We start from the raw sequence: 17,298 nt of genomic DNA on the forward strand, positions 1-17,298 counted from the left end.
AGCGCCAGCCTCCCGACCACGCTGCCCTTGAGTGCGTCCGGAAGACCCGGCCTGCCTTCCACGTCTGCACGGCTCAGGTGCGGCCTCCAGGGTCATCGCATCCCACTGTCAGAAACTGCTCTCGGCCCCCCGGGACCGCCTGGGACCTCAGCTGTCGAGAGCTGACCTTCCAGCCGGACCAGCACCCGGAGACCCATGGGCCAATCTGGGGGAGCTGAGGGTCCTGGAGGAGGCAGGGGTGACCGCGGGGCACTCTGGGATCGAGTATTTTAGTGTCTGCGTGGCTCTGCCCGTGGGCGCTGACTGTCGCCTCTTGCTTCCCAGAGCCTGGCCTCCACGGATTCCGGCAGGAGCCCCGCAGGTCCTACGGGAAGGTGGTCTGATCCCCTGCATGCAGGTGCAGGGATGGGGCCGGAGACGGCGTGCTGACACGTCTCAGGACCCTGCTGGCCTGGGGTCTGGCTGTGACCCCGCCTCACACACCAGGCCACCACCCCACCACAGCTGCCCCATCGTCTGGCTCCAGGACGAGGTCTCCGGCTTACATCAGCAGAGGTCGCTCAAGCCTCAGAGGGCCAGGCTCCCCGTGGAGCTGGGGGACCCGAGGGAGCGGAGCGGGGCCTGCCGGGCAGGAGGCTGCGTGGGTGGCCGTGGAGCAGGCCGGGGAGGCTGAAAGCCGGGCCTCGGTCCTGCTGGCCTCAGGGAGGGGCAGGTGGGAGAAGCCCCCACCAGCATTAGCCGCAGCAGGCTGGAAATAGACCCAGATCCTGCAAATGAAATGATCTCAAGCGTCACGGGCAAAAACCCAATTACGGAGCAAATTAACTAAGAGCTACAGATGCAATCGAATAAGCCAGACGAGCGTTGGCGTGGAGACAGGTCCTGCTGGTGGCGAAGGAGTGCGGGTGACACGGCGGGAAGGACGGGCAGCTCGGGGCGTCCATGGCGGGGGCCGAGTGACCCTCGGTGGCCTGGGAGCTCATGCCTATGTCCTGCCATGGGTCAGAGCCTTTCTGCCCTAGGCCGTGCTGGGGACTGGCCTGGAAGGGCGGTGGGCTGACCCCTGGCTTAGGTCATTCCTGGAATCGTCATCTCCCCCAGTGGAACAGGGCCGGCCGGCTGCACGCTGCGCTGTGCCGAGCTGCGATTTGGAGATCTCAGCACCGTCAGTCAGCAGGTGGTGTGAGAGCTGACCGTCGCCGGCCCGCGGGCCGGGATGAGCCCCTGAGGGGACCGTGGGGCAGCGGGGAGACAGCGCCCCTCATCCGTGGCCTGAGAGGGACTGGTCGGGGGACAAGCAGCAGGGGCCTCCGCACAGAGCTCCCCGCTCCTGGGGAGGCCGGACCAGAGCAGGGCGATGCAGGTGGGGGACGTCGAGGAGCAGGAAAGCCCTGGGTGGGCCTGGAAGGTGGGGGTCAGGGAGAACAGCCGGGTGGTGGCTGGGGTCTCCGGGTCCCCACGAGACAGGCTGGGGGGGGGGGGGGGGGAAGGGGGGGGGGGGGGGGGGGGGGGACAGGCTGAGCGAGCGGCACCTGTGCCCCCCCCGGCCCCCACGCGATGGGTCCACACCCCACCAGCCTGCAGGGAGGGAAGGCGGGGTGACAGCGAGGAGGGCGTCCCGCCCAGCGGGCCAGCAGGTGGGGGCGAGAGTGGAGGACACGGGGCAGGGGCGGGGCGGCAGCGCTGCAGGTGGCTCAGCATCTCCTGGCTGCCCCCTCCCTGCCTCCCTGTGCCCTTGTCCTCTCAGCCCTCCGTTGGGGACAGAGGCCACCCTCTCCTGGTGGGTGACTATCCAGCTTGGTCAGACTGTCCCTGGAGGGGCCAGTGTCAGGGGGTGATGGGGCAAGGACCAGGGCCCCCGTCTGCCTGACCCCTCTCCCGAGGGCCTCTGTCCAGCCTTGCACCGATGACCGTCTGAGTCTGCCCTCCCTCCGTGCTGGGCGGGATCTTGCACCCTGACCCAGACTGTTGTGTCCAGCCCCAGAATCCGGGAGGCTGGGTGGGCCACCCCCTGGTTGTTCAGCTGGGAAAACGGAGGCCCTGAGAGGCAGCAGTCTGGGTGTCAGCTCAGGGAGGACCTGGGATTCGAAGGCTAGCCGGTTCTCTGCGGGAGGACAGAGGAGGGACCGAGTCAGTCCTGGGTGCAAAGGCCACACACAGGGTGGCTGACCGCCCGCAGTGGCCGGCAGCTCCTGTAAACACCAGGGATAAATGGCGGCTCCCAGTGCCCAGCCCCGCGGCGGCCCGGCCTGCTACGTCCTGATGGACGATGAGCCCTGCAGCCCCAACGAGGTCAGGACCTGGCAGGCCGGGAGCGAGCGAGTGGGAGGGAGGCCGCGAGGCCGGTGTCCCTGGGGTCTCCCTCCAGGGTCCTGGGCAGGGAAGGCCCCCCGTGCCACGACCCCATGCAGGTGTGACGGAGCTCTGTGTGGGGCCTCCCAACGGCCCCCTGCCTGTCCGGGGCCTCCCAGGTGGGACGGGCCCCACGGTGGGGCCTCAGCGCGGCCAACGGTTATTCTTGCTCTGATAGGGGCGAGTGCGGCTCTGTGTGTCCCCCCCTCGAGGCCCCGCCAGCCGCAGGAAGCGGGTCCCCCCCGTCCCACCTGGAGTCTCCACTCTGAGCCGAGCCAAGTGTGCCCGAGAGCCGGCCCCGGGAGGGGCCCCCTTCGCCCCTGCGCCTGCTGATCCGGCCTCAGGTGGCACGGCAGACGGACGCCCCCACGGGCAGCACGGCAGCCCCGCTCAGACCTCAGAAAGCACAGCAGCCGCCCGTGGACGCCCCGCCCCCAGCCCCACAGGGTAATTTCGAGGAGCCGGATTTAAGGCTCATGGTCTAAGGACACGAGGGACGTTTCTGAGGTGCGGATGAGCGCGTCTCGGCCGGTGGCAGACGCGGGCTCTGCGCGGACATGTTCTGCCAGACTGGGTTTCCAGGCCCAGGAGCAGCTCCTGCAGCGGCTGCAGGATGGTCTGGGACGAGGGTGCGGCAAACGCGGGGACAAACTGGGTTTCACCATCATGTGGGAGGCTCTCGTCGGCGGGGAGGGGAGGCGGGCGTCCCTCGCCCAGTGCCCAGGCTGCCCCTCTGCATGTGGGACCTGGCGTGAGGAGGGATGTCCCGACTCTGGGCATGCTGCAGCTGGCTTTCTGCAGGGGCTCCCTGTTCGCTGGAGCTAACCCGACAGACGCCTGGGCTGGTCCCCAGCACCTCTTGGCCCACGAGCCCCGCAGGGTCCGCACGGTGCCCTGAGACCCCTGCCAGCCTGGAGCCCTCGGCCATGGGGAGCCTGCTTCCTCATGGGGTGTTTGGACCAGTGGGGTGTGCCTGCCCCCCTAAACCTGGGGTGTGCCCCAGCACCCCCACCCGCCTGTGGGTCAGACAGCAGCATCACCCAGTGAGTGACCCCAATGGGGATGCCCCATGGCGCCTGGACGAGGCCACCTGGCAAACCAGCAGGACCAGGGCCTCATTGTGAGAGATGCGAGGGTGTCTACCTGGAGGACTGCCTGGAGGAAGGGTCAGTGTGGAGCTCACCTGCACTGACTCCATGACCGTGACCTCGAGGCACAGTGGGGTGACCAGGATGAAGCAGCCACCTGGGTCAGCCCCTCCCCTGAGTCTCTCACCTCTCAGCTGCGTGTGGGGCTGGAGCGGCCATGCCCCCTTTTGGGACATGCCTGGTCCACCACCTGCTCAGTAAATGTCAACCTGTGCTCATTGTAGGACATGGATGGGGTCACGGCACTTGGAGGGAGGGGCGGGGTGGAGCGCACATGGCTGAGCCCTGGCCGACCCTTCTGGGCTGACTCCCGCCTCCTCCCTTGGGTGCAGGGCGCCTGGCATGGGGCTGTGTCTGCTCGCCTTGGGGTGGGTGCTCCCTGCGGGCCTGGGGACCCCAGAAGGCCTGCGGGGCGGGACCTGCCACTTTGGAGTGCCTGCGCTGGGAGGGCGGCTGGACTCCTGGGCGCACCCTGCGTGGGGCATGCGCCGGCCGGGTGCATCCCTGCTCTTCCCACCTCTTCCCACCTCTTCCCTCCTCTTCCCAGGAAGGAAGTGCCACCTCCTGGCAGCTTCTGGCCCTGCACCCGCGCACCTGAGCAAGGACTCCAGGTGAGCCCTGTGGCAGGCCACCACACTGAGCCGCGGATACTCGGGGACTGCCCGTAGCATCAGCGCCTGCCCCCAGGGACCAGGTCCCAGACGCTGCAGCTGGGAAGCAGGTGGAGGTCCGGCAGGGCCAGCAGAGTTAGAGCCCGGGAGCCCGCGGTCTGCACGCCCTGGGGGCTCAGGGGTGCCGGGTTCTGCCTGTAGGTTGAGGGTCTCCAGGAGTCAGACCACGTGCACGTGAGGTTGTCCACTAGAAGGGAGACAAGAAAGGGAGCCCCGGGGAGGGGGCACAGCTCGGGCAAAGGGCAGGGGTCCTGGGGGTGGGGGAGGGAGTGAAGGGGGGCATCACATCGTTCCCCCCCTCGCTGCGGTGGCTCCAGGGCAGAAGCTTAACTTAATTTCATCAGCTCTTCTCTCTGTCTTTAAATCCTATCAAAGGAATTGATTGCTTATTCTGAGATCCATGGGAAGAGCTGATTCGAATCGTTACCAAGCTCCGGGTCTCGCAGGCTGGCGGCAGCACCCCCAGGCCGGGCGCGCAGGGCGTGTGTGCTGGTGCATTCTTCCCCAGTCCTCAAGCCTAGCACCCAAGCGTCCCAAGGAGCGGGCGGGCATCCTGGGAGACAGGGTCCCACACCAGGGGCAAGGGGGCACGAGGATCGCGGGGCCCTGGCCACCGCCAGAGCCTCGCTGGGGAGGGCTGGAAAACAACGGGGGTGGGGCAGACCCGTATTCCCTGGGCTCCGTTAAATTACCTGCGCATTTTGAAATGGGATGCATTATTTCGGAATCACATATTCTTAATTAACTTTTAATTTTTCTGAGCTTCCAGTTATCCCCAGAGCTGGGAGAGTAGCTCCATGGCCAGTGCAGTTCTAGGATTCCGGAACGGGTGCAGGAAGTGAGCGGGGGAGGCTGCTGAGCCTCGGGTTCCCTCCTCATGGGGACTTCCCTCCCAAACAAATCCTTGCTATGCCCAAATTCACTGTGAAACGTGTGTCTAGGACTTTGAAAGTTCTAAGAAGTTAAGGTTTTGATGCAGAAAGTTAATAACCGAGCAGACTAAATCCCGTCATGAAGAACCAGGGATCGTGTTCAAGGGTCCACACGTTCAGCCAATCATGAGTTTCTCTGGCGACTGAAGGCCTGTGTTTTGGTGGCACAGGGGAGGTCTCTCGAGGTATGCCACAGAGATCTGTCCTGTTAGATCTGTGTTTCACCTCCATGGCCGTCATTCTGTGTCTTGGCTACTCCCATGGCGGCTGCCTAATTCCACTCCAGAGCATTGAGTTTGTAAACCGTCAGGAGAGTTCATCAGCGGGAGACGAGCAGGAAATCACACAGCACACACTTTGCTGTCTGTGCGGGAACCGACCACAGACTTGGGAAGGGGCGACATGGTCGGTTGCGGATCGTGGTGCCCCGTTGCTCACATGGCGAGTCGTGGCTGGAGCAGTGGCTGAGCCTGTCCTTCGTGCAAACGCTCACAGTTGTAAACCCCGGAAATGGGGCCGGACCTGCGTGCTGGGGACATGTCACTTAGACCGTAGTGACACCAGGTGCTGCGTATTGGAGGCACGTGGGGGAGGACAGCCCATCTTAGCTGCCATGTCTGTGGGTGTGAAGGGGTCCGGCCTGGCCTCACCTGGGGCACATGGACACCGCGGGGCAGGGGACTGTGAACCATGGGTCCAGAGGAGGGGCTGGAGGGGCGCGGGCTCTCACCTGCCTGCCGAGCGTGTGTGCACCTGAAGGGGGTCGGGCCGCGTGCGAGGGCCCCCCCGAGGGCAGGAGTGGCCGGTGCTCCTCCCGTATCCCTCTCCTGCGGATGAAGGGAAAGGTGCTGATGCGCTCACCGTGATTCTGACGGGCGGGGGCATTTGGGAAGTCGCGGCCATGTAAATGAGCCTGCGTTCGGTATCATCAGTCCACATTTTGCCTCAGGCCAGAAGAGGGAGAAATTGTCATCATGATCCCCAGGTGCGGCGTGTTTGTGGCCTGGATTTGGTCAGCACCTCGTGGGTTTAATGCACGTCCCTCCCATTTGAAGGGAAACATCGGAAGCAGGAGGGACACCATGGACCCTGCTTTTGTTCAGGTGCATTATGTTTTTTTCTGGTTGGCTGCTGGTTTTGCTCCGACTAAGGAACTGTGTCCTTAAAGAAAACGGTGTCGGCGCATCCCCAGTTAGGTGCGTTGTTCTGTGGGTGCAGGTCGCGGCCGAACACGGTGAGGCCGGGGGACCCACCTTGCACTTGGGCAGGTGCGTGGGCATCCACTAACCTGCTTCCTGTACTCCCCTGGGCGCCCTTGACCAGGACCCCTGCCCCTGGACCCCTGGACGCCCCCCTCCATGACCCTCCTCCCTGCCTCCGCCCAGGGCTGCCGAAGCCCCGCGGGCCCATCTAATTTCATGGAGAACACGGCTCAATTTGAGCAAAGCCGTCGACAAGGAATTCATACTTTTCCCATAAACCACGGGCTGGCAGATGTCAATACGGCCGGGATTGAGGTGCTGTTCAGACGTCAGGTCTATTTAGATGAAAATGTCTAATCAGAAAAACATTGGGGGCTTAGACGAGGTGGACCAGACAATTCCAAAACAATTTATCTTAGAAATTAATTCTGAGGAAAAGTTTACCCAGAGGGGCAGGAACTTAGAGTTTTGTTTTCAATTTACAAAAGCCCCAAAGCCTTCTTTTCTGCCTGTGCCGGGGGCTGTCCCTCGGCCGCTCTGAGTCCGTCTCTGCCACCAGTCACGGGCGTCCCCGCAGGTCCCCTTCTTTCCGAAGCCCCGTCCACTGCTCCTGAGGCTGTCGCTCCCCCTCCCGGGCCTCCACCGCCCCCAGGTCGTCCCGTCTCCCCCCTGCTTCGAGCCCCCGCCCGGCTCCCTGGCTCCCGGGCTCCTGCCCACACGCCCGCGATGATTGCGATAGCATTCGGGGTCCCAGCGCACCTCGATGCACCCCTTCCCTGCGGCCGGGTGCTTGTGTGGCTCTCGGCCTATTCCGTGAGAGCAGCAGTAATTGCCTTAGACCTTAATCCACCTTCTTTAGGCAACTGGAAAATCCCAAATAACCGAGATTTTTTTCTTTTTTAGCTCACGACTTTCATTCTCACGGTAATTCAGTATTTATCTTGAAAGGCTAATAGTGATGTTGAGCATCTTTTCATGTGCTTTTGGCATGTGTGTGTCTTCCTTGGAGAAGTGTGTGTTCAGGTCTGCCTCCCACAGATGGGGGGCCCGAGGGCAGCTGTGTCTTCTCTCGCCATTCTGGGAGCCGGGGCTCTGAGATCAGGGTGCCGGTGTGCTGGGCTCTGCCGGAGCCCTCCTCCCGGCTGGAAGAGACCGTGGGCTGCCCAGTGTCCCCCAGTGAGGCCGTGATCCCTCATGACCTCACCTAGCTCCAGTCATCCCCCAAGGCCCCACCTCCAAATACCGTCACACTGGGCACAATACCATCACAATGGGCCCCGACATGGGAATTTTGGGGGAACACAGACATGCAGTCCATAACAGAGTTCTTTGTCCATTTTGAATTGGGTTGTTTTTGTTGTTGTTCAGTTGTGAGAGCTCTTTACATATTCAGGATATCATTCCCTCATCAGGTAGAAGATACGCAGATATTTTCTCCTATCCTGTAGGTTGTCTTTTCACTCTGGGTAATTTCCTTTAAAGCACAAAAGTCCTTAATTTTGAGGAAACCCAGTTTACCTATTTTTTCTTTTGTTGCTTGTGTTTTTGGTGTCCCATCCATGAAATCAGCACAAATCCAACATCAAGGGGCTTTCTTTCCTTCTGTGTTTTCTTCTAAGACTTTTATAGTTTTATATTTAGGCCTTTGATTCATTTGAATTAATTTTTAATAGGGTGTCAGATAAGGGAGATTTTGAGGAAAACAATCACAGAGGGAAAAAAAGAGCACTTCGGTAGCTGCGTGAATCTCAGAGTCTGGCGGGAACAGAGGTGTGAACAGCATTTGTCTGAAATCCTGGGGAACGGTCAGGTGGGGTGCAGAGCAGCTCAAAGCCAGGGTGTCCTTGTGGCACTGAGAGCTGGCTGGGTTCTCAGGAGACTGTCAGTGGGACCGGGCTGCTCCCAGGGCTCCTGGGGCCCCACCTCATCTCCACGTGGGACTCGGGCCTGGAATCCCACCCCCCGCCCCCCAAAGCCTCTAATGCCGAGAAACACAGATGACTCAGGACAATGTGCCATCTCCCAAAGGAAATGACAGGACCACCCAGAGATGTGGTCTTTTCCTCGTGGGCTCTGTTTCCGACTGCTGTCGGTCAGGGGCTTGGGGAGGCCTGGGGCCATTCCACCAAGCTCGGGCCCTCCTGGGGCACGAAGCCCCTTGGAGACCAGGCCCGGTGCCCAGGGCGGGTGGGTGGCTCACCCTCCCTCCCTTCTGCTCTCCCTCTCTCTGTTCTCTCTTTCAGAAAGCTGGCAAGCCAACTCCAGCATGGACACTGATGCTCCTGAATCATCCATTCATTCATTCATCCATTCACTCAGAAAGCCAGCAAGCCGACTCCAGACCCCAGTCTGGGCCCGGGAGCCCCCGCCTCCCACCTCCAGGGAAGTGGACAGAGAAAGTCATAACAAGAGCAGATTTGTAAGCCGTGCTTCCTGGAGGTTGAGTCCTCCCCGAATGAGGGTGATAACAGACCTGCCCAGGGCCAGGGCCAGGAGGTGAGGTCGTCAGCACCGCACACCTTCTCCTTAGCATGCTCGTTTCCAGATGGTCAGGGTGAGGTCTGAGCGGATGTGGTGACCAGCTCCCAGCCCTCCTGCCCACACAGCTGGTCTCCTCCTTCGGCGGGACTCCCAGGGACGCTGGGCTGAGCAGCTTCATGACATGGATCCAGATTCCAGTTCTCCTGCTTACAGACCAGGAGGCACTGGGAACATGGTGTGACCCCCCCACGCCCGCCGGTCTGAAGCTGAAAGGGGAGGCTATGAGGATGGAGGGGATAAAGCGGCCGCCCATTGCAGGCCTGACGGGTAGTGGTCAGGGTGCTCTGTGCCTGGGGAAACCATCGGCAAGCACTTCCCTGGGAGGCTGCTCTGTGCTTGCCAACGAGAAGTGAGGGACAGATAGGCGGGCTTGCTGCGGACATGGGCCCCTCACGGCTGTGGTCTTGCGTCCTGGCCCCTGCCCGAGGCCAGACCATTCACACAGTCAGAAAGCTCACCATTTGCTCAGCAGTGGGTCTGTTTTGGGGTGGTACAGGATTTGGGGTCCCTTCGCCATCCCCCCAGCACCCCCTTGTGTCCCGTATGGACCCTGTTCATGGGCCTCATGTGAGCCCTGCCTCTGGCCATGTCAGATGAGTTGGGAGCAGTGGTCAGTTCACCGAGCACCGTGCCTGTAGCCCCACACCTGTCACCTTCTTACTGCTGTCCCCCTCATGCTTTCTTTGTCTGCCCCCTTATCAGGGGGATTCAGAGATGCTGCAGGAGTGGGTGTGGAGGGCAGACATCTTCCAGTGGGTCCTACTCAAGCTGAGGGTACCCCATATACCCTCTTTGCTCAGCTACACTCCCAGCCACCTGCTTTGCTGACCATAGAAGTGGGGCCAGGACAGGCCCTGGTGGGGGTGGAGACTGGTAGCCAGCAGACGAGATGTCTGCGTGTGGCTTCATATGACCCATCTGGGGATACCCCTACCTGCCACACCGAGCCCTGCACTGTCTCCTGAAACCTTTCAGTGATGCTCAAAAGTGAGTCTTATTGTTCCCATTTAGAGGTGTGGCCTTGGGGCTCAGAGCAGTTGGGCCAGCCTTCTAACAGCCAAGTGAGGATTGGAATTAGGATATGTTGACTCTAGGCCCTGAGATTCCAACTGCATCCAGAAACACAGGGTATCCCTGAGTCCCATTTATCATTCCAGACTCACACCCTGCAGAAGATGCATCCCATGGTGAATACTCAATCAGTTTATGGTGGCTTTGGAATATATTAATGGCTAGGCTCATAGATGGATGCATGAATAGATGGATGGATGGATGGGTGGGTATTTGGATGGATGAATGGATGGTTGGGTGGATGGATGGTGGATGGATGAATGGATGGTAGATGGACGGATATTTGGATGGATGGATGGATGAGAGGATATTTGGATGGATGGATGGGTGGTGGATAGATGGTGGATTGGTGGATGGATGGTGGATGAATGGATGGATGGATAGATGGATGGATGGATGGTGGATGGATAGATGGTGAATGGATGGATATTTGGATGCATGGATGGATGGGGGAAATGCCTGAGTATTTTCCATCATCTCCAGTACCAACATCTGACTCCTCCTTTAAGACCCCACAGAGCACTCCTTTTAAGAAGCTCTGTTACCTCTGTCCCTCATGTGATTTCCTGAAAGGAAACGAAGAGCCATTTCCTGAAAGAGGGGCAGCCACTGAATTTTGAGAACTGACAGGAGGAAGGTCATGCCCTTCCTTTTTTCAAATCTCAGGAAAGTCCTGGGTGCATCTCACAGGCCCTGCATCCAGACCACTTCGAGATTCTGAGGAGAAAACCCTATCTCCACGAACCACTCCTGTTAGGCCCCCAGAGCCCCCCGCTCAGTGCCCTGCACACATTAGGGGCTCAGAGGACGTTTGTGAAAGGGGAGGCAGGGGAAGAGGGACGAGCCAAGGAAGCAGAGAGAGAGCGCAGCCCGGCCACCTCCCCACTGCAGTCTCTCCTGTCCCAGCCTTCCCTCCGGGGCTGACTCGCCCACAGGCCTGGGCTTCCTCAGGCAAAGGGCAGCCTTTTGCACTTCTGCGTCTTCAGGGAGCAGCTTAGTAGGGCAGGGGTCTTACAGCCACGGACAGCAGACGCGGGCATTGTTTCTCCCTGGGGATCCCGTCCTGAGCTGGGAGCCCCGCGAGGCTGCTCGAGTTCCCATCCGCGTGGGACAACAGCCTCAGAGGAGTGGCGGATCCCCACGCGCGAGCTTTTCAACGGCCATTGAAACCGAAGTCTGCTGAACACATGAGAACCTATTCAGATAAGATCTTCTTCTTAAAAAGAATTCCAATTAATTTCAGACATTTTGAGTAAGAGTTATTTGATTATGGCGGCCCCAGTTTGTTCTTTCGTCCCTGCAAGCAGCTCTGGGTTCCCTTTGTGGAGTGGGGGGGCCGTGGAGCGGGAGAGAGGGCTGTGTCCCCGTCCCCCCCAGATGGCGCTGTGCCACCACGTACGACCTCCGTTTCATGGGGACAGCCATTCCCAGGACTTTGGTTTTCCTCTTATGCAACAATTTACAGAATCCACTGTTGATTTAGGGATTTGGGGAGCCTTACTTAAAATTAAGTAAATACGTGAACAAGGGAGTCACTGTCTCCCGAACAGGACTGTCACCTGTGACCAGTTCACTGATTAATGCCTGGATTTTTGGTTTGTTTCCTATCAGAGAGTCCTTTGAATGCATCCCTGCGGCTCAGAAGACCTTCCCGCTTCTGCTCGGGGCAGAGGGATGACGAGGCCGCAGCTGAGGCTCCCTCCTGGGCTGGTCCCGAGGAGCCGCCTGGCCCGGGTGTGTCTGCAGGCGCGTGAGGAATGACAGGTGAGGCCCTCCACCTGTCCTGCGTAGCTTGCCTTTTGCATGTGCTGCCAGGGGAACGAGGGGATGGAATGTTCTGGAAGCCCTGCAGCTGGGCATTTATTTGGTGACGGTGACACAAGGTGCCTCAAGCCTGGAGGAAGCTTGCTCTGACCTCGGCCCCTCCCACTCGTGGCCCAGGCCTGCCTCCAGCCCAGCATCGGAAGGAGCTGGGCCGTCCTAACCCCCACCCCCCGTTTTGGCTTGGACACAGGGGCACAGATCTCGTAATCTGGGGGGCAAACCTTCCCTCAGACACTGCTCTGAAGTGTGCATACACCTGTTTGTTTTCAGGACAGGAAGGCATGCTTGGACTCTGATCAATCACACAGTTCAATTTATTTATGTTCCGGAACTGCTAATTACAAGGACGTTTGGGCACAAGGAGGGAAGTGATCATGCCTCTCCCGTAGCCCTGCTCTCCGAGCCGCGGGCTCCGCCAGAAGGGAGGGTCTGAGGTGGCGTGGGGGCCCCAGGGCCTTTGTTGCTGGGCCCTGGGCTGCTTCTAAGTGTTCAGACTGAGGCTGAGCAGCCATCTCATTGCAGATCTTTGGGGAAAGATGTGCTGTTTCCCCAGTGGGATGAACCCCAAGCCAGAATCATCCCCAAACTGTTCCCTCGTCGTGGGGGGTGGGGCTGGACTCCTCTGCACACCAGCCTGGCTCCGGTCAGCCCTGGGGGGGTCACCGAGTGGCCCAGACCTCACCCTGTCCTGGACAGTGTGCCCCCCATGCAGGGGGTGTTGTGGGGGGGGCCGTGCCCTCACTGACCTCCTCCCACCGGGGCTTGGGGGGCTCTGGGGGGAAGAGGGGGTAGGACTAGCACACTCGCTCCTAGTCTCTTCTGGGAAGGGGTCGTGGCTGTGCTGTTTGTGGGGACCCGGACACAGCCACCCAGAATGACAGTGCGTGAGCTCCCTGGGGTCCCATGCCCACCATTTCACTTATCCGCGGAGACCTCGAATGGACGCTTTGTGAGGGCCGACACTCGTCTAGGAGACGGCAGAGTTGCAGGACCTCCCCATCCGTGACCTCCTCCCTGGGCTGTCCCCACACACGGGCCCTTCCGGGGCCTTCTGCAGGGGCTGCAGCGTGGGAGTGGCTCCTCCCTGCCCCTCTCTCTGGGCGTCCCCACCTGGGTGCTCCTTCCCACTACTCCAGGTCAGAGAGCGGGTGACGTCCCGGGGCTGGCCTGCTGCAAGCTGGGGCTGACGAGTACTGCAGACTCCCTGGTTCCCACGCAGCCCACATTCGTTCTGTGGGGGGCCTTGTGGGAGGAGCTTGGTCCCATCCCCCGGCAGCAGAGGGCTCAGTGGTCGAGGAGCCACCCGCAGTGGCCTCCATCCAGCCTGGCCCCTGCTTCCCCAGGGGTGGCCCCTGCTCTGGCCTGGATGTCCTCGAGGAATCCTCCCTTGGGTCAGGACTGTCTTTAAGTCTCAGGATCAAAATTTGGCATCAGTTAAGGGCCGATGCTGCTTGCTAATGCTAACCTCGAGGCTGGGGTGGAGGCTCGCTGAGCAGACCCCGCCGCCATCATCGGGGAGCCCATCTGATGGTGGAGGCCAGCACCTCCTAGCAAGGCTGTGCTCTGGGGCCCCATCTCCAGGGCCAGGGGTGAGGCTACAGGGCCGGGAGGGGACAGTGGCATTTGAGGGGACCTGGGAGGAGAGGTTGCATGTCGGGACACCAGCCTGGACCCTCAGAGCAGGGCTGCCTCTGGCATCTCGGTGCATTTGCATCTTAGCAATTCGTTTGCCCCCCTCAGTGTCCAGTTGTGGAGGCAGCAGGTGGCTGGCGTTACCTTGTCCCTCACCTGGAAGGGGCGCCCCAGCCTCAGCGGGAGGCCCACCAGCCCCTTGCTCTTTTTTTCCTGAGCAAACAGCTGCCCCCGGGCTCCCACCCACTGTGTGCCCAGTCAGTGCTCAGGCCCGTTTGCGGAGGAGCGTGAGGCCCCTCCCTTCCTGAATCCTGAACCTGTGCGCAGGATTCCTGTCTGCTCTGGAGAAATGGGCACCCGAACCTCGGATTCACAAGTAACTTCTCCCAGAGTTCAACAGGCCTGGGGTGTTACGGAGTGAGTCTGCACGGTTTCCCGCCTCCCATTCCCCTCTACCACCCTTCCCTCCCTCCCCTTCCGCTCCCCTCTCAGCTCCCTCCTCCCGCCCCTCCTGTCTGGCTAGTCGGGTCTCACTCCTAGGGGCTGGTGCCGAGTGAGTGCTACTTGACATTAACCTCTGCTTCCACAACAGATATTCGACCAGGAGTCTTTGTCAAAGCTCAGGCATCAGATTTTTTTTTTTTTTTTAAAGATTTATTTATTTGAGAGAGCGAGAATGAGAGAGAGAGTACATGACGGGGGGAGGGTTAGAGGGAGAAGCAGGCTCCTTGCTGAGCAGGGAGCCGGATGCGGGACTCGATCCCAGGACTCCAGGATCATGACCTGAGCCGAAGGCAGTCGCTTAACCAACTGAGCCACCCAGGCACCCCTCAGGCATCAGATTGAAATTCACCTTCCCACTCCCTGTACAAATAGCTGGCCCGCATCTCCGAATCTCCGCGGTGGCACATCTCTGCTCTGCAAAGCCCTCCTTGTGTGATTGCCCCTTTCCAACTTACTTCCTGGTGACCATGACTTGAAAGCCACGCACACGCGGCGTTATAAGGTTTTGATTCTGTCAGTTCAGCTCTTTCTCCAGAGACCTCAGTCAGCAAGCATGCTCCTTTTCCGCTGGGAAAAGTGATTCAGGGGACAAATCCCTGACCCCTTTCTGCTTGGAGGAGCCTCCTCCCCCTCCACACTGACTGCTGGTTGCTCGCCCCACACAGAGTGACAGGGCCACCCACGCAAGGAGGTCGGGCATCCTGCAGGTCAGCCATGGGGCCCAGGAGTGGCCTCCATCCAGAGTGCGCGGCAGGGTGGGGGCAACCAGAGGTGGGGGGTCGGTGTCAGGGACACAGTCTCCACACAGTGTGAACACACCAGGGTCTCCTGCTGGGCTCTGTCACATGGTGACTCATCGACACACCTTCAAAGAGCTGGTACCCCAAGTCCTGATGCTGATGCCCCACACCCACCTCCTGCCTGGGGCCTCAGGCAAGGGGTCTGGGCTCCGGAGCTTAGGAGGATGGGGGTCACTGGAGCCTCCTTCTGGGCAGAATCTTCACACCAGCCACTGCCTCTCATCCCAGGGTTGGGGGTCCCCATAGCGGCAGCCCTGGTCAACCTCTCTCACTGCATCCTTTCTGGGTAGCGGGCTGGAGGTACATCTCCAGCCATGCCTCTCTCAAGAGCCCAGGCCGAGGACAACTGCCGCTGGCTTCTGTTACCTGGACTGCTAGAGGTCTTCTCCTGTGACCCACTGCTGGCTGGTCGGGGCTCTGGAAAGCTAGAGCAGGGGGAGGGCCTCCAGGTGCGAGCAGGTGCAAGGTGAAGGGGGAGGTCAGGGAAGCCGACTGGGAGCTGAAGAGAGCCAGCTGGGCAGGGTCGGGGGAGCTTCCACATCTCAGGACAGTGGGGATGAGCGCCAGGCCTCTAGCGTGCCTGCAGTGGAGACCCCAGGGCTGAGGAGGGGGAGGACCCAACCAGGTGGGGTGGGCGTCATGGGGCTCTGATGCCAGCCAGTGCACATTAAGGACTATTGTATCTTCTTGGAGAGTTGAGCCTGCTCTCATTACGTAATGCCCTTCTTTATCATGAGGACCTTCCTTGCTCTGAAACCCGCTCTGTCTGACCTTAGCGGAATGACTCCTGCTTTTTTTGATTAGGGTTGGCAGGGCATAGCTTTCTCCATCCCTTTACTTTATCTATCAGCGCCTTTATATAGAAAGTGAGTTGCTTGGATACGACATATAGTTGGGTCTTGCTTTTTTCTCCACCCCGACAGTCTCTGTCTTTTAGTTGCTGTCTTTAAACCACTCACGTTTATAGTGACTGTTGATACAGTTGGAGTAGCACCCAGCGCATTTGTTACTGTTTCCCATTCATTATTCTCTGCTCATTGCTTCTTCTTTGGTCATCTGCTCTTTTTCTCTACGTTTAACTGATCATTTGCATGGTTCCATTTTCTCTCCTCTCTTAGCACATCTCTTACACTTCTGTTTTTTTTTTTTTTAAACTTTTTTAGTGGTCACCCTAGAGTTTGCAATATCCATTTATAACAAATGCGAGTCCACTTTAAATAGCGCTGTGCCATGCCCGAGCATTCCAAGCGTCTCATATGGGGCCCTCCCAGCTCCTCCCTCCCACTCACAATTTTGCTGCATCATTTCACTCATCCAGAAGCTATAATTGCAAATATATTGTTGCCACTGTTTTGCTTATTGAGATATAATTGATGTGTAACATATTAGTTTCTTGTCTTTTTGACACTAGCCATTCTGACAGATGTGAGGTGAGTTGTGGTTTTGGTTTGCATTTCCCTGATGATGAGTGATGTTGGGTGTCTTTTCATGTGTCTGTTGGCCATCTGTGTATCTTCTCTGGGAAAATGTCTATTCAGGTCCTCTGACTACTTTTAAATCAGATTGTTTGGTTTTTGACTTTTGCGTGAGTTCTTTATATATTTTGGATATTAGTTCCTTATCAGGTCTATTATTTGCAAATATTTTCTCCCATTCCATAGGTTACCTTTTCATTTTGTTGACGGTTTCTTCTGCTGTGCAGAAGCTTTTTAGCTTGATATGGTCCCATTTGTTCATTTTTACCCTGTTGTCTTTGTTTTTGAAGTCAGATGCCAAAAAGTCATTGCCAAGACTGATGTCAAAGAATTTACTGCCTGTGTTTTTTATTAGGAGTTTTATGGTTTCAGGTCTTATGTTCAAGTCTCGACTCCGTTTTAAGTTTACTTTTGTGTGTGGTGTAAGATAGTTGTCCAGTTTCATTGTTTTGCATGTGGCTGTCCAGTTTTCCCAGCACCTTTTGTTGAAGAGACTGTCCTTTCCCTGCTGTATATTCTTGCCCCCTTTATTATGAATTAATCGACCATATGTGCACAGGTTTATTCCTGGGCTCTCTTTTCTGTTCCATTGATCCATGTGTCTGTTTTATGTTAATAGCGTATATTTTGATTACTCTAAGTTATAATATATTTTGAAACCAGGGAGCATGGTGCCTCTAACTTTGTTCTTCTTTGTCCAGATTGCTTTGTCTATTTGGGGTCTTTTATTTTTCCATATGAATTTTAGAATTATTTCTTTTATTTCTGTGGAAAATGTAATGGAATTTTGATAGGGATTGCATCGAATCTGCAGAATGCTTTGGATGGTATGGACATTTTAACACTATGTATTCTTCCAACCCATGAGCATGGAGTATCTTTCCATTTATTTGTATCTTTTAAAATTTCTTTCATCAGTGTCTCGTGGTTTTCAGTGCACTTGTCTTTCACTTCCTTGGTTAAATTTATTCCTAGGTGTTTATTTCTTTCTGATGTAATTGTAAGTGAGATTGTTTTCTTAATTTCTCATTCTCATAGTTCATTGTTAATGTATAAAAATGCAATAGGTTTCCTTCCTTCTTTCTTTCTTTCTTTCTTTCTTTCTTTCTTTCTTTCTTTCTTTCTTTCTTTCTTTCTTTCTTTCTT

This window comes from Mirounga leonina, unplaced genomic scaffold (genome assembly GCF_011800145.1).
Source record: "Mirounga leonina isolate KUSES-001 unplaced genomic scaffold, KU_Mleo_1.0 Mir_375, whole genome shotgun sequence".
NCBI classification, from domain to species: domain Eukaryota; kingdom Metazoa; phylum Chordata; class Mammalia; order Carnivora; family Phocidae; genus Mirounga; species Mirounga leonina.